The 24,809-nt window shown below is 49.4% G+C and overlaps 2 pseudogenes; both read right to left on the bottom strand.

The window, feature by feature from the left end:
- The window catches only part of LOC126943216 (killer cell immunoglobulin-like receptor 3DL1), a 40,354-nt pseudogene extending 15,736 nt beyond the window's left edge, over positions 1-24,618 (bottom strand).
- LOC126943300 (killer cell immunoglobulin-like receptor 2DL1) lies at positions 1,159-6,454 on the bottom strand (annotated as a pseudogene).
- Positions 24,619-24,809: the final 191 nt, after the last annotated feature.

Here is a 24,809-nt window from a genome sequence, read left to right as displayed (position 1 = left end):
TGCCAGCTACTCAAGAGGCTGAGGCAGGAGAATCGCTTGAACCTGGGAGGCGGAAGTTGCAGTGAGCCGAGATTGTGCCACTGCAGTCCAGCCTGGGTGACAGAGCGAGACTCTGCCTGAAGAAATATAAAAAAAACGTAGCAAATAGCCTATAATAAGAAACTAGAGGACTCCAGCTACCAAATTGTAAGGGTTTGTATAAGCCTACGGAATGTGCAGCATCCTCAAGAGAGCGAACACAGAGAGCCCCTTATTGGAAAACAGTGTCTAAAATACATCCGTGAACACACAGTCCCGTTAGAGTTGACAAAGGCTGCCGTGTGGTTTAAGGAGGAATAGAATGTCTTCTCCATAGATAACATGGGCCCAAGGGTTACGCATAGAAAAAAATAAATCTAAACGTATTCTCACACTATAAAACACTTCTTGTTTTTTATCTTGTTATTGTAAATTTTTTATGATTCATATTTAAAATTGAGAAATAAAAGTTAGATACAGTCGTCCTTCACTATTCGTGGGTGATTGGTTTTAGGATCTCGCTCAGATACCACAATCTGCAGGGGCTCAAGCCTCTTACATAAAATGGTACAGCGTTGGCATATAATCCATGTTCATCCTCCTGTATACATGAAATCATCTCTAGATTACTTATAATTCCTGACACAGTCTACACACCATTCCGTTTGTGTCCATTCAGCGTAGTTTTGCTTTTTGAAACTTTGTGGATTTTTTCTCTGAATATTTTTGATTTATAGTTGGTTCAACAAACACCTGTAAACCCCACAGATCTGGAGGAGCGACTGTGTATTTATGGTATGAAAGATGATGTGTGGACATGTGTCCCCGTGGAGATGAGACTAACAAGGCCTATGACTCTACAGATGTTTCATCTTGGAATGGCTCTGCCAGCTTTCCAGGTCTGCAGAGAGTAAGAATATCACTTGTTCATCTGATTCACGATCCTTGCAACCTCCTAAGCGTTGCATCGTTAGGTGGAAATTGGACTTCCAGACAGAAATCAGGCTCCACTCTGCCTCCAGAAGCTCAGAGTCCAGGGGTGAGAACCCAGTGCAGAACATATGGGGCTATACGGACATGGTAATGATAACACCACAAACTTTTGGCGAATAAAGAGTCACATTACCTAAAGGATGAGGGCAGATGTGTTTATTTGAAGAGGAGAGAGCTACATTGAAATGATAAAAAAAATTTATAAGTTTCACTGCTGACAGAAGGCTGAAAGATAGTCTGGGGGCAGGTGGAACAGCATGAGGGAAGGTGGAACAGCATGTGTCTAAGTGCCATGTTAAGAGGGAGCCTCTTGTATGTTTGGAATTGTGAGTTCCTCAGTGTGACTGCAGCCTCCAGTAGGACTAGGAAGTAAGCCAGGTAGGTTGGAGAGGTGGGCAGGGGTCAAGTGAAATGGAGAATTGTGGGCTAAGCAAAGGAGTGTGTTTTCTCTGCAGCAGGCAGTGGGGACCTTAGACATTTGTAAGCGAGAGAGAGGCACGTTCAGATTCGTGGTGTGAGGAAGAGCGATGCCCTAAGATGCAGACTCACACCTTCAGATTCCTGCTGCTGGTACATTGGAGCTGTGAAGCCGGTTTTGAGACAGGGCTGTTGTCTCCCTAGAAGACCCCTTCAAGGCCTGACGGTGGTGCTCATGGGCAGAAGACAACTTTTGATCTGGGCTCAGCATTTGGAAGTTCCGTGTACACGCTGGTATCTGTTGGGGGTGTCTTGGGCCTCTGAGAAGGGTGAGTGATTTTTCCCTGTGTGAGAACGCGGTGATCCAACTGTGCGTATGTCACCTCCTGAGGGTCTTGTTCATCAGAGTCCTGGAGAGAGGGAAATGTTGAGTGAGGGAGGGGCTCACATTCTTCAGGACTATTAGGGAATAAGATTCGATCCACGAGGCTGGGGCGAGGAGGACCTACCTCCCTGTTCACTGTTCTGTCCCCCGCAGGCTCTTGGTCCATTACAGCAGCATCTGTAGGAGACAAAAGTCATCAAAACAGCTGGGAGGGCACGTCTGGGTCCTCATTTCATGTGCAGAGCCCAACACACAGGGGAGGCCGTAGGTGCCTGAGGTCCCTCAGCTGCCAACAGCCAGACTCAGACATTCTGTCTCTCTGAGTTCAAGACCCCTTCCCATGAACGGCTCTCAACTGGCATCCCATTGATTCTGCCTCCCACTTTCTGCCTGTCATGGAACCTTCTCCTGGATGTCAGTGGCTGCAGGGACATGAGGATACAGTTGAGAATCAGGCAATGGTCTGTGAGCTGAAGGCAGGGACAGGGGTCTGGTGCTCTCTCTAGAAATCCCTGCCTCTGTGGCTCCTGCCTTGGGCCAGAGACCATCCTGCCGGTGAGAAACACACACCTGCGTGCTCCCATCCCGCTTCCCCACACGGGGCCCTGAGGTCTGTGGCCTCTGCTTCGTGAGACTTACTCTTTTTGTTGGAGCACCAGCGATGCAGGAGAAAGAAGAAGATGGTGAAGAGGATCATGGCCACTGAGGTCCCAATCAGAACATGCAGGTGTCTGGGGTTACCTGGAGGAAGAAGAGACTCCAATAAGAAGCTAATCATAGCAGTTCCTTCTTATGGATTGTCTCTCCTTTCTTGATTGACAGGTAACCATGTGGAATGTCTCCTTAGGACAAGCGGCCTGATGGCGGGAGACCCAGCTTTCTCCTGCTCTGTTTTGAGGAAGGAGGAAGGGGACCAGGAGCCAAGGAACGTGGGAGCCTCTAGAAACTGGGACATGTGAAGAGCAGATTCTCGCCTGGAACCTTCGGAGGGAAGGCAGCCTTGCTGTCACCTTGATTTTAGCCCAGTGAGGTGCATTTCATCCTTTGAGCTACAGCACTGTAAAATAATTAAAAAGCCGTTTTGTTTTCATCCACCAATTTTGTGGAAATGTGCTATGGCAACAATAGAAAAGGATTCTAACTGCACAGCCTGAGCATGGGGCCATGGCTGAATGAGTCAGTGAGTCGGAGTGTGCGTGCAAGGCTCTTTACTGCAAGGCTCTTGCTCTGCTGAGTCAGCCAGGGTTGCCTCATGACCAACAGGAGTTCATTCCTTGGCAAGTGGAACTTCTCTAAAACACCTCACCCTCATTAGATGTTCCCTTCCCTTCCCTCTTTCAAGCCCCCAGGAATTTATCCTCCAGTTAGGAATGCAGGGAGAACACTGCATTTTTCCTGAGAAGGATGTCAGATTTGCAATCATTCTTTCAGCTTGTAGGAGGTCTCAGCTACAGAAAATTAGAGATGAAGAGACTTCACTGAGCCCTGTGCTGGGCCAAGATCCCTTTTGCTGTTGGAGTGTCTGGAGTTCAGAGAGATGGTGGAAGACAGGCCCACAGTCAGAGCTGGGAGGTGCTGAGCCAAGGCTTGAATCCAAGGCTTCCACCTCCCCAGGTTTCCAAAAGCAGAGATAAGAGGGATTCTTTACTCACCAGTTTTGGAGCTTGGTTCAGTGGGTGAAGGCCAACTACGTGAAGGGTTTCCTAGAATAGAGACAGGAGAGAGGTGAGGAAATGAGGGTGCCTGTCCTCTACTCAAGGGAAATCTTTGAGGTTGGTTCACGTGGCCAACACTCTGTTATCCAACACTGGGCTCTGGGAGTCCTGGGATCCTCTTCTCCATAATTTTTGTATGTGTTACCCATTGTCTTGAGACTTTAAGATATAGAGAGAAAACAGGAACATCACATTACCTGACTTAAAAATATGTTACAGAGCTGTAGTAAACAAAACAGCATGACGTTGGCATAAGAAAAGTGCATAGAACAACGGAGTAAAATGAAGAACACAGATATAATCTATGCGTCTACATTCAACGGCTTTTTTTTTTTTTGAGATGGAATCTTGCTCTGTCACCCAAGCTGGAGTGTAGAGGTGCAATCTCGGCTCACAGCAACCTCTGTCTCCTGAATTCAAGCAATTCTATTGCCTCAGACTCTCGAGTAGTGGTATGACAGGAGCTGACCACCATGCTCAGCTAATTTTTGTACTTTTAGTGGAGACAGGGTTTTACTATGTTGGCCAGGCGGGTCTCGAACTCCTGGTCTCAGGTGATCCACCCACCTTGGCCTCTGAAAGTGCTGGGATTGCAGGTGTGAGCCACCATGCCCAGCCAATCCAATGCATTTTGACAAAAGTGTCAGGAACCTACAATCAGGAAAGGACAGTCTTTTCAATAAACAATGTGGGGAAAACGGGTTATCTCTATGCAGGCGAATGAAACTGCACCTCTACCTCTCACCATTCAGGAAAACCAAATCAAATGGATTAAATACATGAGTCTAAGTCCTGAACCTATGAAACATGTAGAAGAAAATATTGGGGAAATGCTTCAGGACATTTGTCTGAGAAAAGACATTTTGTTTAAAACCTCAAAAACACAAGTAATCAAAGCAAAAAACAGACCACAGGGATTATATCAAACTAAGCAGCTTCTGCACTGCAAAACAAATAACCAACAAAGTGAAGAGACAACCCACAGAATGGGAGCCAATAATTGCAAACTATGCATCTGAGACGGGATTTATAACTAGAAATATAAGAAGCTCACATAACTCAATAAAACAAAAAATTTAACTAAAAAATGAGCAAAAGACTTGAACAGACATTTCTCCACAAACAAAACATATAAATGACCATCATGTGTGTGAAAAAGTGTTCAGTTTCACTCATCATCAGAGAAATGCAAATTAAAATCACAATGAATTTTCATCTCACCCCATTAAAATGGCTTTTATCTGCAATACAGGCAAAACAAGATAGTAGAGAAAGGAGAACCCTGGTGCCCCGTTGGTAGGAATGTAAACGAGTACAGCCATTATGGAGAAAAGTATGGAAGTTCTTAAGAAACTAAAAAGAGGCTGGGCATGGTGGCTCACGTCTGTAATCCCAGCATTATGGCTCTAGGGTCATAAGACATGGGACAGACATGGGCTTTCCTCACCTGTAACGGAAACGGACAGTGGGTCACTCGGGTCTGACCACTCATAGGGAGAGTCACGGTAAGAGCCGAAGCATCTGTAGGTCCCTCCGTGGGTGGCAGGGCCCAGAAGGAAGTCGGCCTGACAAGGTCACGTTCTCTCCTGCCTGCACTGTGGGGCCCGGCTGGGCTGAGAGAGAAGGTTTCTCATATAGACCTGGAAGGAGAAGAGGCAGTTTCCTCAGGGAGGTTCTTCCTTGTCACAGCTCCCCTCACATCTGAGCTGAGAACTCACTCCCCCGCTCTATGGCCTAATGCTCTCTCTCACCCTCCAGCCCCTTCTCTCTTCATGTCTATTTTCTCCTTCTGCCTTGTCTGTCTCTCTAGGTCTCTGACCTCACTTCCCCACCCCGAGGAATGTTTCCCCTTTTTGCATGGTTTTATTCTTTCTGACCCTCCTTGGGTTGTTGACTTGATCTTCCTTTTTCTTTAATTCTGAGTTTCTCACTTTCTCTCCTGTTCACAACTTTCTGCATATTTCTGTCTATTATCTATCGATCTATTTATCTATTTGGTGTCTATCTACAAATTATCTATCTATCATCTATATTTATGTATCATCTATCTATCTCTGTATCTATCAATTGTCTATCTATCTATCCATCAATCACCTATGTGTTACCTATATCTATGTATCATCTATCTCTCTCTCTGTCTGCCTCTATATCTCTATGTATCATCTGTCTATCTTCATCATCATTATCTCTATGTATCATCTGTCTATCAATCAATCCATCAATCATCATCTATGTACCTACAACCTATCTATTATCTACCATCTACCTATTATCATCTAACTATATCTCTCTGTCCATCTCTCAGCTGTCTCTCTCCATCTCCCTGTCTTTCTCTGCCTCTCATTCTCTCTAGTTCTCTTTGAAATCTCTGCAATCGATCCCTACATCTCCATCTTTGTCTCTCCTTGTGCCCCTCCCTCAGGGCCCTAATTTTAGGGATTTCTCTGCTCCCTTCCATCATTCTCTCCACTCCTCTGCCCTCTTTCCTCTCTCTTTATGTGTCTGTGAGTCTCTCAATCTCCTTCCTCTGGATCATTCTGTGTGTTTAGGTCTTGCTTTTTGGTGTCCCTGATTTCTCTCTGTGTCTCTCAGGAATCCTATCATATGTAGTTATTTGGAATATGAGCCTCAGAATCCAATCTGGGGACCCCAAGTACACCCAGCATACAGGGGTTGGTGTTCTGGGGCCACGATATCCTGGGACGATGACTCTCCACTGTACGGAAGGCAGAGGTGTCAGAACAAACACGGCGTCTGTAGGCGCCACAAGGCCTAAGGCCACAGGGGCTGATTCAGGACAGAAATATGGGTGTCCTTGGGTTCTCCTGGTAGAAACGCTTTGTGGAGGGAAACAGAAATGAAATTTCTAACCTGTGCCAGGTATCTGAGCAAAGTCAGCATGGAAGGACACCTCTCTCTGGGACATGTCTGTCTGTCTGAGTGTCCCCTTTAACTCTTTCTCTCTTTTCTACCTCCCTGTATGGCCCCTGTGTCTGTCCTCTGTTATGACACCTGGTCTGTACTTGTGTCTCCTGTTTCTCTGTCTCTGTTGGTACAGACCTCCCCAAGTGAGTCTCTCTCCATAAGAATCCCACACTCATCTTCCTCATGACCACCCGGGGCTTCCAAGTCCTGGATCATTCACTCTGTGTCCCAGTGACAATGAGAAGAATGTCCGGACACTCTCACCTGTGATCACGATGTCCAGGGGGTCACTGGGAGCTGACAACACATAGGGGGAGTGAGTGGCAGAACCGTAGCATCTGTAGGTCCCTGCAAGGTCAGACGTCGTGGAATTGATGGAATAGTTGACCTGGGAACCCCCACCATAGCGCTCTCCAACAAGGTGCAAGGGCTCCTGAAATGTCACCTCACTGTGCAGAAAGAAGTGCTCAAACACGGTATCTGAGGAACATTGGAGGGTGACCGTCTCTCCTGATTTCACCAGGGGACCTGGGAGGGCCAGGAGGGAAGGTTTTTTGTGGACTCCTAGAAAGAGAGGTTGTGATTTAGAAAGCGTCTCCCTTTGTCATCGTATCCATGGCACCTGGAATGAGTGAGGGTTCCCCTCCCTGCTGTCTGTCTCTCTCCTCCCTCTCTGTGTCTCCCTGTCTTTTATCCCCTGGTGCAGGTCCCTCCATCTGTGTCCCTCCATCTTCTCTGTCCGTCTGTCTCTAGTAGCCTAGGACGCCCTTCCCACTGGGCTCAGCCTCATCTCTTAGGCTGTTGTATCTGTTTCCCACTCATCTCTTTCCGGAGTGGAAGAGGAACCACGGCAGGCTGCATGTCCAGGCTCTTAGCAGCCTGGTTCAATCTGTTTTGGACAAACTGGAATCCCTGGCAGGAGGAATGAACTGATCAGTAAGGCAGGCAGCAGTGTCCACACTCCCTGTTCCTGGTGGGGACTGGGAGCCTCTCCTGCCATGCCTGTGCCTTCTCCATGGTGCCAGCTTCCACAGGGTGGCTCCTGGTGCTGGTTCGAGGAGCATCGACCCCTCCCTATGTGGATGGAGCCTGGTGGTGGCATCAGCATTCTGCTCTTGCTGATCTCGGGGTTGCCAACCTTCTCCTTGTTTCGTTTCTTTAATTAATTGATTAATTAATTGATTTTTGAGACAGAGTGTCACTTTTTCACCCAGGCTGGAGTGTAGTGGTGTGGTCTTGGCTCACTGCAACTTCTGCCTCCCGGATTCAAGCAATTGAATCCAGTCGTTGGTTTACTCGTGCCCCCACCATGCCCGGCTATCCTTGTTTGGTTTCCTAACTCATCCTTGACCTGATTCCTGTGTTGGTTTCCTGTTGCTGCAGCAGAAAATTATCCCAAACATGGCAGCAGGAGAGAACACACTGACCCTTCCACTTCTGGAGACAGAAATTGGATCCAGTCCTCCCTGGGCTAAAATCCAGTCATCTACAGGGCTGCGTTCCCTCTGGAGACTCAGCGGAGCAGTTCTCTTGACTTCTCCAGCCCGTAGAGGCCACCTGCCATTGTGGCTCGTGGCCTTCCTCCACCTTCAAAGCCCACAGTGGCTGGTGCAGTCTCCCACAACGCTGCTCTAATCCCCACTCCCCTCTCCTCCTTCTCTCGTTTGGTGCCTTGTGATTCCACTGAGCCCAGTGGGACAGTCCAGGCCGTCTCCCCATCTCAAGGTCAACTCACAACAACCTGAGCTCCATCTTCCCCTTCAGTCCCCTGCCCTATAGCATAAAGAGTCACAGGCTCCAGGGATTACAATGTAGCCATATTGGGGACAGTTATTCTTCCCATCACAGCACCCATTTCCCTGTATTCAATCCCCCTTTACCCCACAGACAGTCAGGTCCTGGGTGATGGGACCCTGGTGGACACCCCCAGCAGAAGCTCTGGGATTCAGGAGGTGGGACAAGGAGAAGCCCTGACAGGAGCCCTCTGACCTGTGACCATGATCGCCAGGGGGTCACTGAATGCCGACCACTCAGTGGGGGAGTGTGGGTATGAACCCCGACATCTGTAGGTCCCTGCGTGTGCTGGGGTCACAGGGCCCATGAGGAAGCTCTCCTGGAATATTCTGCCGGGAAAGATGGGAACGTGGCTTCTGTCGTCTTTGTACAGAGTGAAGTTGGTAAAGTTGTGAAGCCCACCACGATAGTAACACCGAAGAGTCACGTGTCCTCCCTGAGACACCAGAGCGCTGGGCCGGGCAGACAGGAAGGTCTTGTCCTGACCACCTGGGGGAGAAGGAGGCGCCGCCTTAGAGAGGAGGATGTGGAGTCGCCCCTCCCTCCCTGGCTCAGAAGATTCTTCCCCTTTCCATGTTTCTAAGGCTGCTAGCGCACCTGGGTGTCCAGGGCTACAGGAAGAACCTATCCAGCATGGACATGGCATCTCCCTACAACAAAGGTGTCAGCTGAGAACTTTGAACAAGTGCTGAATAAGGGACTCTTACTAGATTTTAACACTTCAAGATCACTCACATAAAACAACACAAAGTGGACACAGCATGGAGGGCATGTCCTTTGTGAATGGAATATCAGCCAGTGCATGAACTGAGTCCCCATCAGAGATTTGGAATGTCAGGGTCATGGCTGTGGTTTCCCCACCTCTTCTGGTAGAATGACAGCAGCCACACTGCAGCCCTGACCGTCATGGAAACACTGGAGGGTGTGAGTTACACCTTTGTCCTCAGAGGACCTGCTGTTCCTAGCACTGCTTCCCTCCCTTCCTCAGTCGCTGACACCACTTCCTCCCTGCACACCTCAGCTTGGAGCACCCCAAGCTCACCCCGGTCTTCAGAGAGCTTGACTCAGCCAAGGGCAAGAAAGGCCAGAGAGGACGAGGTCAGAAGTGTGAGCCGAGCACCCCAGGGTCCCCCCTTCTTAGTTTATGAGAGACTGTCTGATAGGACTTCCCTCCTGTTTCAGGAAAATCCTCTTAGATGGGGAGATGACACCCTAAGGTTTGGGGAAGGACTCACCCGTGTATGGACAGGCCCTCTGGACCAAGAAGAACACTGGAAAGAAAGATCATGATGGATGATCCATCTGCAGGCAAACCAGGGCCTCCCCTGCTGCCCCCACTGGGCTGTGCGTCTGGGCAGCCAGGCCCTTGCTGGGCTGAAGGTAAACTCACCCTGGCTGCCTACCTGCCCCCGCAGCAGGGATCTCAGCTGTGCAGAGACCCAGCCTCCTGATCCAGATCTGCACCCCAGGCCTAGATCTACACAACAGGCCCATATGTCCACTCCATGCTGATACCTCTACTCCAGACTCACGTCTCCACTCCAAACCCATATCTCCCCTCCAGGCTCCTATCTCCCCTCTAGGCTCATATCTGGACTTCAGGCCCATATCTCCACTCCAAGCCCATATCTCCCCTCCAGGTTCATATCTCCCCTCCAGGCCCATATCTCCTCTCCAGGCCCAGATCTCCACTCCAGGTCCATATCTCCACTCTAGACCCATATCTCTACTCCAGGAACATATCTCCAGTCCAGGCTCCTATCTCCACTCCAGGCCCAGATCTCTAGCTCAGGCCCATATCTCCACTCTAGACCCGTATCTCCACTCCATGCTCATGTCTCTACTCCAGGATCCTATCTCTATTCCAGCTTAATATCTCTACTCCAGGCCCATATCTCCATTACAGGCCCATCCCTCCATGCCAGGCCCATATCTCCACCCCAGGCCCATATCTCCACCCAGGCCCGTATCTCCCCTCCAGGCCCATATCTCCACCCAGGCCCATATCTCCACTCCAGGCCCATAACTCCACCCCAGGCCCCTATCTCCACCCCAGGCCCATATCTCCACCCCAGGCCCATATCTCCACCCAGGCCCATATCTCCACTCCAGGATCATATCTCCACTCCAGGTCCAGATCTCCACTCCAGGATCATATTTCCACTCCAGGATCATATCTCCACTCCAGGATCATATCTCCACTCCAGGCCCATCACTCCACCCCAGGCCCCTATCTCCAACCCAGGCCCATATCTCCACCCCAGGCCCATATCTCCACCCAGGCCCATATCTCCACTCCAGGATCATATCTCCACTCCAGGCCCAGATCTCCCCTCCAGGATCATATCTCCACTCCAGGCCCAGAACTCCACTCCGGGATCATATCTCCACCCCAGGCCCATATCTCCACTCCAGGCCCAGATCTCCACTCCAGGATGATATCTCCACTCCAGGCCCAGATCTCCACTCCAGGATCATATCTCCACTCCAGGCCCATAACTCAACCTCCAGGTCCAGATCTCCACCCCAGGCCCAGATCTCCACCCCAGCGCTTCCTCCGTCGATTCCCTTCCGGGACTCACCAACACACGCCAGGCTGACGACCATGAGCGACATGGTGCTGCCGGTGCAGACAGGCGGCCGCGCCCCAGCTCAGCTCAGCAGCGCACAGGATGTTATCTGGCGCCCTGCCCCTGCAGTTGACGTGCTGACCACATCATGGGAGGGTGACGTACGCAGGCTCTTCCTACCTTGCATGAGGTGCAGCGGGTGCTCACTCAAGAGTGCAAAATGGCTTCCTGGAAATTGTTCTCACTAGAACTGACACCTTGTGTCCTTCACTATGACCAGCTCAAAACACGTCTCAGATCCAACCTCCCGGACACGAGGTGACTAAAATCTGTGCTGACGAGAAAGACTTTTCACGTATTCTTGTTGTTTTTATCTGTATTTCAAACTCTTCTCCGTGTATAATATGCGAAATATCTAATAGGTATTATGAACCTTGTCAGAGTAATTGTGACGAATAAACCATTAGGATGTTTCATGCTTGTATTTCTAGTACGACAGCAGAACCAGTTTAAATGATTTAAATACCCAGGGAAGGATTATGCAATTATGTACAATCTTAGAACTGTTCTTCATCAGCAAAACCCACAACATGTCAATTCTGGATTTTTGTCATTTTATCTACAATTTGTCTCATGACCTGAGAGTCCAGAGCCCCGAACTTATGGTTCACTCTCTCTCTGTCTCTCTGCCTCCCTCATTTTGAATTGTATGAAAATACCCAGTAACATAATGCTATAGAAAATCAAGTGTCCCCCAGCACTTTGGGAAGCCGAGGTGGGCGGATCAGCGGAGGTCGGGAGTTCGAGACCTCCCTGGCCAACTTAGAGAAACCATGTCTCTGCTAAAAATACAAAAATTAGCCATGCCTGGTGGTGGGCACCTGTCATGCCAGCTACTCAAGAGGCTGAGGCAGGAGAATCGCTTGAACCTGGGAGGCGGAAGTTGCAGTGAGCCGAGATCGTGCCACTTCAGTCCAGCCTGGGCGACAGAGCGAGACTCCGCCTCAAGAAATATTTTAAAAATCCTAGCAAATAGCCTATAATAAAAAAGTAGAGGACTCCAGCTACCAAATTGTAAGGGTTTGTATAAGCCTACGGAATGTGCAGCATCCTCAAGAGAGTGAACACAGAGAGCCCCTTATCGGAAAACAGTGTCTAAAATACATCCGTTCACACACAGTCCCGTTAGAGTTGACAAAGGCTGTCGTGTGGTTGAAGGAGGAATAGAATGTCTTCTCAATAGATTACACGGGCTGAAAGGTTACGCATAGAAAAAAATAAATCTAAACGTGGTCTCACACTATAAAACAGTTCTTGTTTTTAATCTTGTTACTGTAAATTTTTTATGATTCTTATTTAAAACTGAGAAATAAAAGTTAGATACAGTCGTCCTTCACTATTCGTGGGTGATTGGTTTCAGGATCTCCGCTCAGATACCATAGTCTGCAGATGCTCAAGCCTCTTACATAAAATGGCAGAGCGTTTGCATATAACCCGTGTTCATCCTCCTGTATACATGAAATCATCTCTAGATTACTTATAATTCCTGACACAGCCTACACACCATTCCATTTGTGTCCATTCAACATAGTTTTGCTCTTCGAAACTTTGCAGATTTATTCTCTGAGTATATTTCATTTATAGTTGGTTCAATAAACACCTGTAAACCCCACAGATCTGGAGGAGCGACTGTGTATTAATAGTATGAAGATGATGTGTGGACATGTGTCCCCGTGGAGATGAGACTAACAAGGCCTAGGACTCTACAGATGTTTCATCCTGGAATGGCTCTGCCAGCTTTCCAGGTCTGCAGAGAGTAAGAATATCACTTGTTCCTCTGATTCATGATCATTGGAACCTCATATATGCTGCATCGTTGGATGGAAATTGGAGTCCCAGAGACAAATCAGGCTCCACCTGCTTCCAGAAGCTCAGATTCCAGGGATGAGAACCCAGTGGAGAACATGTGGGGCTATATGGACATAGTAATGATAACACCGGAAACTTTAGGCAAAAAAAGAGTCACCTAAAGAATGAGGGCAGACACATTTATTTGAAGAGGAGAGAGCTACATAGAAATCACAACAAATTTTTATAAGGTTTACTGATAACAGAAGACTGAAAAATCGTCTGAGGGGAGGTGGAACAGCATGAGGGAAGGTGGAACAGCATGAGTCTAAGTGCCGTGTTAAGAGGGAGCCTCTTGTATGTTGGGAATTGTGAGTTCCTCAGTGTGACTGCAGCCTCCAGTAGGACTAGGAAGTAAGCCAGTTAGGTTGGAGAAGTGGGCAGGGGTCAAGTGAAGGGGAGAATTGTAGGCTAAGCAAAGGAGTGCGTTTTCTCTCCAGCAGGCAATGGGAACCGCAGACGTTGGTAAGCAAGACAGAGCCAGCAGATTTGTGGTGTGAGGAAGAGCAATGCTCTAAGATGCAGAGTCGACATTTCAGATTCCAGCTGCTGGTACATTGGAGCTGTGAAGCTGGTTTTGAGAAAGGGCTGTGGTCTCCCTAGAAGACCCCCTCCAGGCCTGTCTGTGGTGCTCCTGGGCTGGAGACAACGATCTGGGCTCAGCATCTGGAAGCTCTATGTACACGCTGGTATCTGTTGGGGGTCTCTTGGGCCTCTGAGAAGGGCGAGTGATTTTTCCCCATGTGAAAACGCAGTGATCCAACTGTGCGTATGTCACCTCCTGAGGGTCTGGTTCTTCAGAGTCCTGGAGAGAGGGAAATGTTGAGTGAGGGAGGGGACTCACATTCTTCAGGACTATTAGGGAATAAGACTATAACCATGAGGCTGTCCTTTGGAGGACTATCTCCCTGTTCATTGTTCTGTCCCCAGCAGGCTCTTGGTCCATTACAGCAGCATCTGTAGGAGACGGAAGTCATCAAAAGAGCTGGGAGGGCACGTCTGGGTCCTCATTTCATGTGCAGAGCCCAACACACAGGGGGAGACTGTAGGTGCCTGAGGTCCCTCAGCTGCCAACAGCCAGACTCAGACATCCTGTCTCTCTTAGTTCAAGGCCCATCCCATGAAGAGCTGTCAGTTCCCATCCCAGTGATTCTGCCTCCCATTTTCTGCCTGTCATGGAACCTTCTCCTGGATGTCAGTGGCTGCAGGGACATGAGGATACAGTTGAGAATCAGGCAATGGTCTGTGAGCTGAAGGCAGGGACAGGGTGTCTGGTGCTCTCTCTAGAAAGCTCTGCCTCTGTGGCTTCTGCCTTGGGCCAGAGACCATCCTGCCGGTGAGAAACACACACCTACGTGCTCCCATCCCTCCTCATCCTTCCTCCCCACACGGCCCTGAGGTCTCTGGCCTCTGCTTCGTGAGACTTACTCTTTTTGTCGGAGCACCAACGACGAAGGAGAAAGAAGAGGAGGATGGTGAAGATGATGGTGGCCACCGAGTACCTAATCACAATAGGCAGGTGTCTGGTGATACCTGGAGGAAGATGGAAATCCAATGAGAAGCTCACCATAGCAGTTCCTCTTTGAGGATTGTCTCTCATTTCTTGGTTGCCAGGCAACCCCATAAAACATCTCTTTAGGACAAGCACCCACGTGGTGGGAGACCCAGCTTTCTCCTGGTTTCTCAGTTATAGTTTTCATAATAACCACAGAATGTGCCGATGAGACACCTGCTATCGTATGGATATTTGACCCCCCGAAGCTTCACTTTGAAATTTAACCCTGAGTGTGGGAGGTTGGGCCAATCGGGAGGTGTTTGGGTGATGGGGCTGGATCCATCATGAATAGATTAATGCTGCCCCACACGACAGGGTTAGCACGTTCTCCCTCTATTAGTACTCTGGAGAGTTGGTTCTTAAAAAAAAGAGCTTGGAAGCTCCATCACACCCCGTTTCTCCCTGTCTTGCTGTGTGATCTCGGTGGTCTCTGCACATGTAGGCCCCCGTCTCTTCTACCAGAGTAGGAGCAGCCTGAGGCCACAGCCAGAAATAGATGCTGGTGTCCTGCCTCTTGTACACCTTGCAGAACCGTGAGTCAACCAATTTTCTTTTCTGTAGAAGTTACCCAGGCTCAAGTGTTCTTTCACAGCCTCAAAAAGGGACTAAGACGGCAACATCCTGAGATCAGGAGGAACGTCCCAGAACAGCCTGGGCTGTCTTCCTGTTCTTCCCAGAGGAGGACGTCATGCAGTGCTTTAGCTCAGTGCTTCCTGTGGCTCCAGGGTACAAAACCCAGGCTGGGCTGCTTTCTGGGTTCCCCCAGCTGCAGTGCAAATGGGGTGACTCCATATGTCTCGAGCAGCTTTTCTGAGCCTTGGGGGACTGGCTCACACTGAAATGCAGGCTTCTGTTGTCACTTGCTGGTTAGTTTTTACCTTCCCACGGTCTGTCTGTGTCTCTTAATGTGATAGGAAGTAGGCGTGAGGTGGGGGATTTGGGTGAGGGGGCAAGTTTTATGCCATGAACAGAGAACTTTCTCTATTCCAGGGCCTGTGCTGGTGGGTTCGGGGGCCTTTCATATTTTCCGTATGATCTCAGGCTCACAGAAAGCAAACAGGGAAGACGTTTTTGGCTGATTTTCTAATGGATAAGATAAAGGATCAAAGAAGTCATTATAGAGAAACAGAAAAATGATAATTGGGATTGAAGTGCTTTTGTCATTCGTGTATGTTATATTAGATTTATGAGTCTTGTATTTTTATTTTTTGTGATGGAGTCTCACCCTGTCACCCAGGGTGTAGTCCAATGACGCGATCTCGGCTCACTGAAACCTCTGCCTCCCGGGTGGAAGCCATTCTCCTGCTTCAGCCTCCCGAATAGCTGGTATTACAGGCACCTGCCACCACACCCAGCTAGTTTTTGTTTATTTAGTAGAGTTGGGTTTGACCATGTTGTCCGGGCTGTTCTTGAACTCCTGACCTCAATGGATCCATCCGTCTCAGCCTCCCAAAATGTTGGGTTACTGGTGTGAGCCACCGTTCACAAACTCCTGTGTTACATTATAATAGGTCTCTTCCTTTGCACCACCCCTCATGTATCAATCAGTCCTCTGCCAGGTATTGATTTACATGTAGGAAAAATAAATCTCAGAAAGAAATTAAACAATTAGGAAAAATCAAACCAGGCAAGCCCTCCCTGCGAAGTATTCTACCTCACATAGACATCTTCTATCCATCCACTTCATTCATTTAGTGTCTAAATACACAACACATTTCACCAGTGGGGCAGGAATTGCCTTTTCCACAGTCTCCTAGATTCCAGTTACGCACCTGGGCCTCCCTTATGTTCATGTCAGTCACTATTAATCATGTAGGGATTCCTAGTTAGCCCGAGGTGAATCCAAGGGCTGTGCGTATAAAACACACACTCCTTGTCCTCCTTAGTTTCCTGTGTGCCCAGTGTGCTCTCTGTCTCTCTTCAGTGGTCTTGTAATTCTCCCCATCTCATTCCCAGCACTTCAGGCAGAGCCTCTTCCTTCCACATAACATTGTTTTCACCTTTGTGCCTTCACAGCTGACTGCTGTGTGTGGAAACTCCTTACGCCAGTCTTCTGGGGATTTCAGTCTATTTTTTTCATTAAGATCACAAGTACTATTTGATCAGTGAGAACTTCTCTGTGACCTGAAATCATACACTCAGCATTATCTGTTATTTAGTTTAAATTCTGGTTGGGTGCCGTGGTTCACGCCTATAATCCGAGCACTTTGGGAGGCTGAGGCGGTCAGATGACTTTAGATTGGGAGTTGGAGATAGACTGGGCCACATGGTGAAACATCGTCTCTACCAAAAAAACTACAAAAAGAATTAGCCAGTTGTGGCGGCAGGTGCCTGTATCCAAGCTACTTGAGAGGCTGAGGCAGAAGAATCACTTGAACCCAGGAGGTGGAGGTTGCAGTGAGCCAAGATCGTGACACTGCACTCCAGTGTACGGGATAGAGCGAGACTCTGTCTTAATAAAAATAAATAAAAAAATAAAATAAATAAATAAGTAAATAAATAAATAGGTTTTATGCACAGATATTTCCCAATAGGTGCCCTTGTGCATTCATTTTCTTTCCTCTCGCCCATCTGCCACGTCAGCCCAAGAGCACAGGCCAAATCCTGATCCCAGGAGAATCCCCCCACCCCAAAAATGTCCCTGTCCTACCTTCATACCGTGAAGCATGGAGAGGAGGAATGAAGATTGCAGATGGAATTACTTGCTCTGAACTGTCCATGATATTAGGGAGATGATGATGGATTATCTTGGTGAATGCAATCTCCAAAAGATCATCAGCAGCAAGTTGAGACCTCAGCTAAGGACCGTGGCTAGAAACTGGGATCATAAGGACATTGGGACAGGCATGGGGTTTCCTCACCTGTGACAGAAACGTGCAGTGGGTCACTCGGGTCTGACCACTTGTAGGGTGCGGTACGGAAAGAACCGAAGCATCTGTAGGTTCTCTTTCAAGCATCCACCAATTTTTGTGGAAATCCGTGGGTGGCAGGGCCCAGAGGGAAGTCGGCCTGGAATGTTCCATTGACGCTTGGCACTGCAGAGAGACCAAGGCTTCCAAGTTCACGAGCCTCACCCTTGGTTCAGTCCCTGGATAGATGGTACATGTCAAACGAGTTCTGGGAGCACTGCAGGACAAGGTGTTGCACGAGAGTTCTCCTCCTGCCAGCTGAAAACAAAACAGCATGATGTTGGGCCCGGCTGGGCTGAGAGGAGAAGGTTTCAATCATATAGACCTGGAAGGGTAGAAGAGGCAGTTTCTTCAGGGAGTTGTTCTTCCCTGTCACAGCTCCCCTCACATCTGAGCTGAGAACATTTGTCTCATTTTGTTTAAAACCTCCACAAGGAATCTGATCTATGAAGAGACAACCCACAGAATGGGAGAAAATATTTGCAAACTATGGGTCTGAGTCGGGATTTATTAACTAGAAATAAAGAAGCTCACAATGCTCTCTGTCTCTCACCATTTCCACCCCATCTCTCTTCACGTCTATTTCCTCCTTCCACTTTCTCTGTCTCACTCAAATAGGTCTCTTTTAAAAAAAAATAAAATAAAATTACAATGACCTCACTTAAAATGGCCCAAGACAGCCTGAGGTGTGTTTTCCCTTTTTGTATTGTTTTCTTCTCTCTGGTGGCTCCTCCTTGGATTGTTGACTTGATCTTCCTTTTTCTTTAATTCTCCCAGAGTTTCTCACTTTCTGTCTTGTGTCATAACCTTCTGCACATTTTTCTATCTGTTATCTAAAGATAGATATATCTACCTGCCACCTGTCAATCTATCAATTATCTATCTGTAATCTATACCTATGTATCATGGATAACCGGAGCTCTCAAAGATTCTCTCTTATCAGTTGTCTGTCTCTCTATCCACTATCCTTAAAAATGGTAAAGGTGGTCACCATCTACTAAGGGTTATGCTATATGTAAATGTATCATCTGTCTATTCCCTCTCTCTCTGTCTGCCTCTCTGTCTCTATGTATCATCTACGTATCTATGTACCTATCTATGTGCTCTATCTATCTATACGCCTGAGCCCACTCCCTCCTCTGGGTCTGTCCTGACCAGTTTCTCCATCTGCCTGGGTGTCTGGAGCCCTGACCGCGGACCACCACACGCAGGCCACGCAGGAGGGTTTGGAGGTGCCCTCTCTGCCATCCTGCTCCTGATCCCGCCCTCACACCGAAGCTTGGTCTTCTCTCTGAACCTGTCCATGCTGTGACAGAAACGTGCAGTGGGTCACTCGGGTCTGACCACTTGTAGGGTGCGGTACGGAAAGAACCGAAGCATCTGTAGGTTCCTCCGTGGGTCTATCGAATCCATTTACGCTATGCTATCTATCTATCCCTATAGATGGTAATGTCTTCTGGGATCAGGACAAGGTCACGTCTCTCCTGCCTGATGTATCTCATCTGGAAGGAGAAGAGGCAGTTTCAATCGCCGTCTACAGTATCTGAGCTGAAACTCATCCTCTGATCTATGACCTATGCTCTCTGTCTCTCACCCTCCACCCCATCTCTACGTCTATTTCCTCCTTCCACTTTCTACTCTCTAGGTCTCTGACCTCACTTCCCCAGCCTGAGGTGTGTTTTCCCTTTTTGTCTCTCTGATCCTCCTTGGATTGTTGACTTGATCTTCCTTTTCTTTAATTCTGAGTCTCACTCTCTGTCTTGTTCTATTCTGCACATTTCTATCTGTTATCTATCGATAGATATATCTATCTGCCACCTGTCAATCTATCATTATCTATCTGTATCTATACCTATGTATCATGTATCTCTCTCTCTATCAGTTGTCTGTCTCTCTATCTATCCACCATCTATCTATTATCTATATCTATGTATCATCTGTCTATTCCCTCTCTATCTGTCTGCCTCTCTGTCTCTATGTATCATCTACGTATCTATGTATCTATCTATGTGTCTATCTACCTATCTGTCTATCGATCCATTTATCTATCTATCTATCTATCTATGTAATCTATCATCATCATCTCTATGTATCATCTATCAATCGCCGTCTAAGTATCTATAACCCATCCACTACCTATCATCTGCCTATTTATCATCTATCTATATCTATCTACCCATCTACCATCTGTCTCTCTCCATCTCCTTGTCTTTCTCTGCCTCTCAGTCTCTCTAGTTCTATTTGGAATCTCTGCAATCCATCCCCACATCTTTATCTATCTCTGTCTTTGTGCCCCTCCCTCAGGGTTCTGATTTTGGAGCTTTTCTCTGCTCCCTTCCATCATTCTCTCCACTCCTCTGCCCTCTCTTCTGTCTCTTTATGTGTCTGTGAGTCTCTCAGTCCCCTTCCTCTGGCTCATTCTCTGTGTGTTTATGTCTTTGCTTTTTGATGTTCCTGATTTCTCTCTGTGTCTCTCAGTAATCGATCATATGTAGGATTACGTGGAATATGAGCCTCAGAATCCAGTGTGGGGACCCCAAGTACACACAGTATACAGGGGTTGGTGTTCTGGGGCCATGATATCCTGGGATGATGACTGTCCACTGCACGGAAGGCAGAGGTGTCAGAACAAACACGGCATCTATAGGTGCCACAAGGTCTGAGGCCACAGGGGCTGACTCAGGACAGAAATATGGGTGTCCTTGGGTTCTGGTAGAAACGCTTTGTGGAGGTAAAACAGAAATGAAATTTCTAACCTTTGCCAAGTCTCTGAGCAAAGTCAGCACAGAAGGACGACTCTCTCTGGGACATGTCTGTCTGTCTGAGTGTCCCCTTTAACTCTTTCTCTCTTTTCTACCTCCCTGTATGGCCCCTGTGTCTGTCCTCTGTTATGACACCTGGTCTGTACTTGTGTCTCCTGTTTCTCTGTCTCTGTTGGTACAGACCTCGCCAAGTCAGTCTCTCTCCATAAGAATCCCACACTCATCTTCCTCATGACCACCCGGGGCTTCCAAGTCCTGGATCATTCACTCTGTGTCCCAGTGACAATGAGAAGAATGTCCGGACACTCTCACCTGTGATCACGATGTCCAGGGGGTCACTGGGAGCTGACAACACATAGGGGGAGTGAGTGACAGAACCGTAGCATCTGTAGGTCCCTGCAAGGTCAGACGTCGTGGAATTGATGGAATAGTTGGCCTGGGAACCCCCACCATGGAGCTCTCCAACAAGGTGCAAGGGCTTCTCAAATGTCACCTCACTGTGCAGAAAGAAGAAGTGCCCAAACACGGTATCTGACGAACATTGTAGGGTGACCGTCTCTCCTGATTTCACCAGGGGACCTGGGAGGGCCAGGAGGGAAGGCTTTTTGTGGACTCCTAGAAAGAGAGGTTGTGAGTTTAGAAGGCGTCTCCCTTTGTCATCATATCCATGGCACCTGGAACGAGTGAGGGTTCCCCTCCCGGCTGTCTGTCTCTCTCCTCCCTCTCTGTGTCTCCCTGTCTTTTATCCCCTGGTGCAGGTCCCTCCATCTGTGTCCCTCCCTCTTCTCTGTCCGTCTGTCTCTAGTAGCCTCGGACGCCCTTCCCACTGGGCTCAGCCTCATCTCTTAGGCTGTTGTATCTGTTTCCCACTAATCTGTTTCCTGCTGTCTATGTGGGGGTGGAAGAGGATCCAGGCAGGCTGCATGTCCAGGCTCTTAGCAGCCTGGTTCAATCTCTTTTGGACAAACTGGAGTCCCTGGCAGGAGGAATGAACTGATCAGTAAGGCAGGCACCAGTGTCCACACTCCCTGTTCCTGGTGGGGATTGGGAGCCTCTCCTGCCATGCCTGTGCCTTCTCCATGGTGCCAGCTTCCACAGGGTGGCTCCTGGTGCTGGTTCCAGGAGCATCGACCCCTCCCTATGTGGATGGAGCCTGGTGGTGGCATCAGCGTCCCTCCCCTCCTGATCTCGGGGTTGCCAACCTTCTCCTTGTTTGTTTTCTTTAATTAATTGATTAAATAATTTATTTTTGAGACAGAGTGTCACTTTTTCACCCAGGCTGGAGTGTAATGATGTGGTCTTGGCTCACGGCAACTTCTGCCTCCCGAATTCAAGCGACTGAATCCAGTCGTTGGTTTACTTGTGCCCACCACCATGCCCGGCTATCGTTGTTTGGTTTCCTAACTCGTCCTTGACCATGTTCCTGTGTTGGTTTCTTGTTGCTGCGGCAGAAAATTATCCCAAACATGGTGGCAGGAGAGAACACACTGACCCCTTCCACTTCTGGAGACAGAAATTGGATCCAGTTCTTCCTAAAAACAAGGCGTCTACAGAACTGTGTTCCCTCTGGAGACTCAGCAGAGCAGTTCTCTTGACTTCTCCAGCCCGTAGAGGCCACCTGCCATTGTGGCTCGTGGCCTTCCTCCACCTTCAAAGCCCACAGTGGCTGATGGAGTCAGCCACGACGCTGCTCTAGTCCCCACTCTCCTCATCCTCCTCCTCTCGTTTGGTGCCTTGTGATTACAGTGAGCCCAGTGGGACAGTCCAGGCCGTCTCCCCATCTCAAGGTCAACTCATCAACAACCTGAGCTCCATCTTCCCCTTCAGTCCCCTGGCCTATAGCATAAAGAGTCACAGGCTCCAGGGATTAGAATGTAGCCATAACTGGGGACAGTTATTCCTCCCATCACAACACCTATTTCCCTGTATTCAATCCCCCTTTACCCCATAGACAGTCAGGTCCTGGGTGATGGGACCCTGACGGACACCCCCAGCGGAAGATCTGGGATTCAGGAGGTGGGACAAGGAGAAGCCCAGACAGGAGCCCTCTGACCTGTGACCCTGATCGCCAGGGGGTCACTGAGCGCCGACCACTCAGTGGGGGAGTGCGGGTATGAACCCCGACATCTGTAGGTCCCTGCGTGTGCCGGGGTCACAGGGCCCATGAGGAAGCTCTCCTGGAATATTCTGCTGTGGAAGACGGGAACGTGGCTTCTGTCGTCTTTGTACAGAGTGAAGTTGGTAAAGTTGTTAAGTCCATCACGATAGTAACACCGAAGAGTCACGTGTCCTCCCTGAGACACCAGAGCGCTGGGCCGGGCAAACAAGAAGGTCTTGTCCTGACCACCTGGGGGAAAAGGAGGGGCCGCCTTAGAGAGGAGGATGTGGAGTCGCCCCTCCCTCCCTGTGCTCAGAAGATTCTTCCCCTTTCCATGTTTCTAAGGCTCCTACCACACCTGGGTGTCCAGGGCTACAGGAAGGACCCATCCCACGTAGACATGGCGTCTCCCTACAACAAAGGTGTCAGCTGAGAACTTTGAACAAGTGCTGAATAAGGGACTCTTACTAGATTTTAACACTTCAAGATGACTCACATAAAAGAACACAAAGTAGACACGGCATGGAGGGCATGTCCTTTGTGAATGGAACATCAGCCAGTGCATGAACTGAGCCCCTATCAGAAGATTTGGAATGTCAGGGTCATGGCTGTGGTTTCCCCACCTCTTCTGGTAGAATGACAGCAGCCACACTGCAGCCCTGACCGCCATGGAAACACTGGAGGGTGTGAGTTACACCTTTGTCCTCAGAGGACCTGCTGTTCCTAGCACTGCTTCCCTCCCTTCCTCAGTCGCTGACACCACTTCCTCCCTGCACCCCTCAGCTTGGAGCACCCCAAGCTCACCCCGGTCTTCACAGAGCTTGACTCAGCCAAGGGTAAGAAAGGCCAGAGAGGGCGAGGTCAGAAGTGTGAGCCGAGCATCTCAGGGTCCCCCCTTCTTATTGCATGAGAGACTGTCTGACAGGACTTCCCTCTTGTTTCAGGAAAATCCTCTTAGGTGGGGAGATGACACCCTAAGTTTTGGGGAAGGACTCACCCGTGTGTGGACAGGCCCTCTGGACCAAGAAGAACCCTGGAAAGAAAGATCATGATGGATGATCCATCTGCAGGCAAACCAGGGCCTCCCTTGCTGGGCTGAAGGTAAACGCACCCTGGCTGCCTACCTGCCCCCGCAGCAGGGATCTCAGCTGTGCAGAGACCCAGTCTCCTGATCCAGATCTGCACCCCAGGCCTAGATCTACACAACAGGCCCATATGTCCACTCCATGCTGATATCTCTACTCCAGGCCCATATCTCCGCTCCAAACCCATATCTCCCCTCCAGGCTCATATCTGCACTCCAGGCCCATATCTCCACTCCAAACCCATATCTCCCCTCCAGGTTCATACCTCCTCTCCAGGCCCAGATCTCCACTCCAGGTCCATATCTCCTCTCCAGACCCATATCTCTACTCCAGGAACATATTTCCACTCCAGGCTCCTATCTCCACTCCAGGCCCAGATCTCCAGCCCAGGCCCATATCTCCACTCTAGACCCGTATCTCCACTGCAGGCCCATATCTCCACTCCACGCTCATGTCTCTACTCCAGGATCCTATCTCTATTCCAGGTTCATATCTCTACTCCAGGCCCATATCTCCACCCCAGGCCCATATCTCCTCTCCAGGCTCATATCTGCACTCCAGGCTCATATCTCCACTCCAAACCAATATGTCCCCTCCAGGCTCCTATCTCCCCTCCAGGCCCATATCTCTACTCCCGGAACATATCTCCACTCCAGGCTCCTATCTCCACTCCAGGCCCAGATCTCCAGCCCAGGCCCATCTCCACTCCAGGCCCATATCTCCACTCTAGACCCGTATCTCCATTGCAGGCCCGTATCTCCACTCCATGCTCATGTCTCTACTCCAGGATCCTATCTCTATTCCAGGTTCATATCTCTACTCCAGGCCCAAACCTCCACTCCAGGCCAATATCTCTATCCCAGGCCCATATCTCCACCCAGGCCCAGATCTCCACTCCAGGCCCATATCTCCATTGCAGGCCCAGATCTCCACTCCAGGATCATATCTCCACTCCAGGCCCAGATCTCCACCCCAGGACCATATCTCCACCCAGGCCCATATCTCCATTCCAGGCCCATCCCTCCATTTCAGGCCCATGTCTCTATCCCAGGCCCATATCTCCACCCCAGGCCCGTATCTCCAACCAGGCCCAGATCTCCACTCCAGGCCCATATCTCCACTCCAGGCCCAGATCTCCACTCCAGGATCATATCTCCACTCCAGGCCCATAACTCAACCTCCAGGCCCAGATCTCCCCTCCAGGATCATATCTCCACTCCAGGCCCAGATCTCCACTCCAGGATCATATCTCCACCCCAGGCCCATATCTCCACTCCAGGCCCAGATCTCCACTCCAGGCCCATATCTCCACTCCAGGATCATATCTCCACTCCAGGCCCATAACTCAACCTCCAGGTCCAGATCTCCCCTCCAGGCCCAGATCTCCACCCCAGCGCTTCCTCCGCGGATTCCCTTCCAGGACTCACCAACACACGCCACGCTGAGGACCATGAGCGACATGGTGCTGCCGGTGCAGACAGGCGGCCGCGCCCCAGCTCAGCTCAGCAGCGCACAGGATGTTATCTGGCGCCCTGCCCATGCAGTTGACGTGCTGACCACATCATGGGAGGGTGACGTACGCAGGCTCTTCCTACCTTGCATGAGGTGCAGCGGGTGCTCACTCAAGAGTGCAAAATGGCTTCCTGGAAATTGTTCTCACTAGAACTGACACCTT

Source organism: Macaca thibetana, chromosome 19, assembly GCF_024542745.1.
Source record: "Macaca thibetana thibetana isolate TM-01 chromosome 19, ASM2454274v1, whole genome shotgun sequence".
Classification (NCBI taxonomy): domain Eukaryota; kingdom Metazoa; phylum Chordata; class Mammalia; order Primates; family Cercopithecidae; genus Macaca; species Macaca thibetana.
Note: the sequence above shows the minus strand (reverse complement) of the source record. Positions and strands in the feature narration are given on the sequence as shown.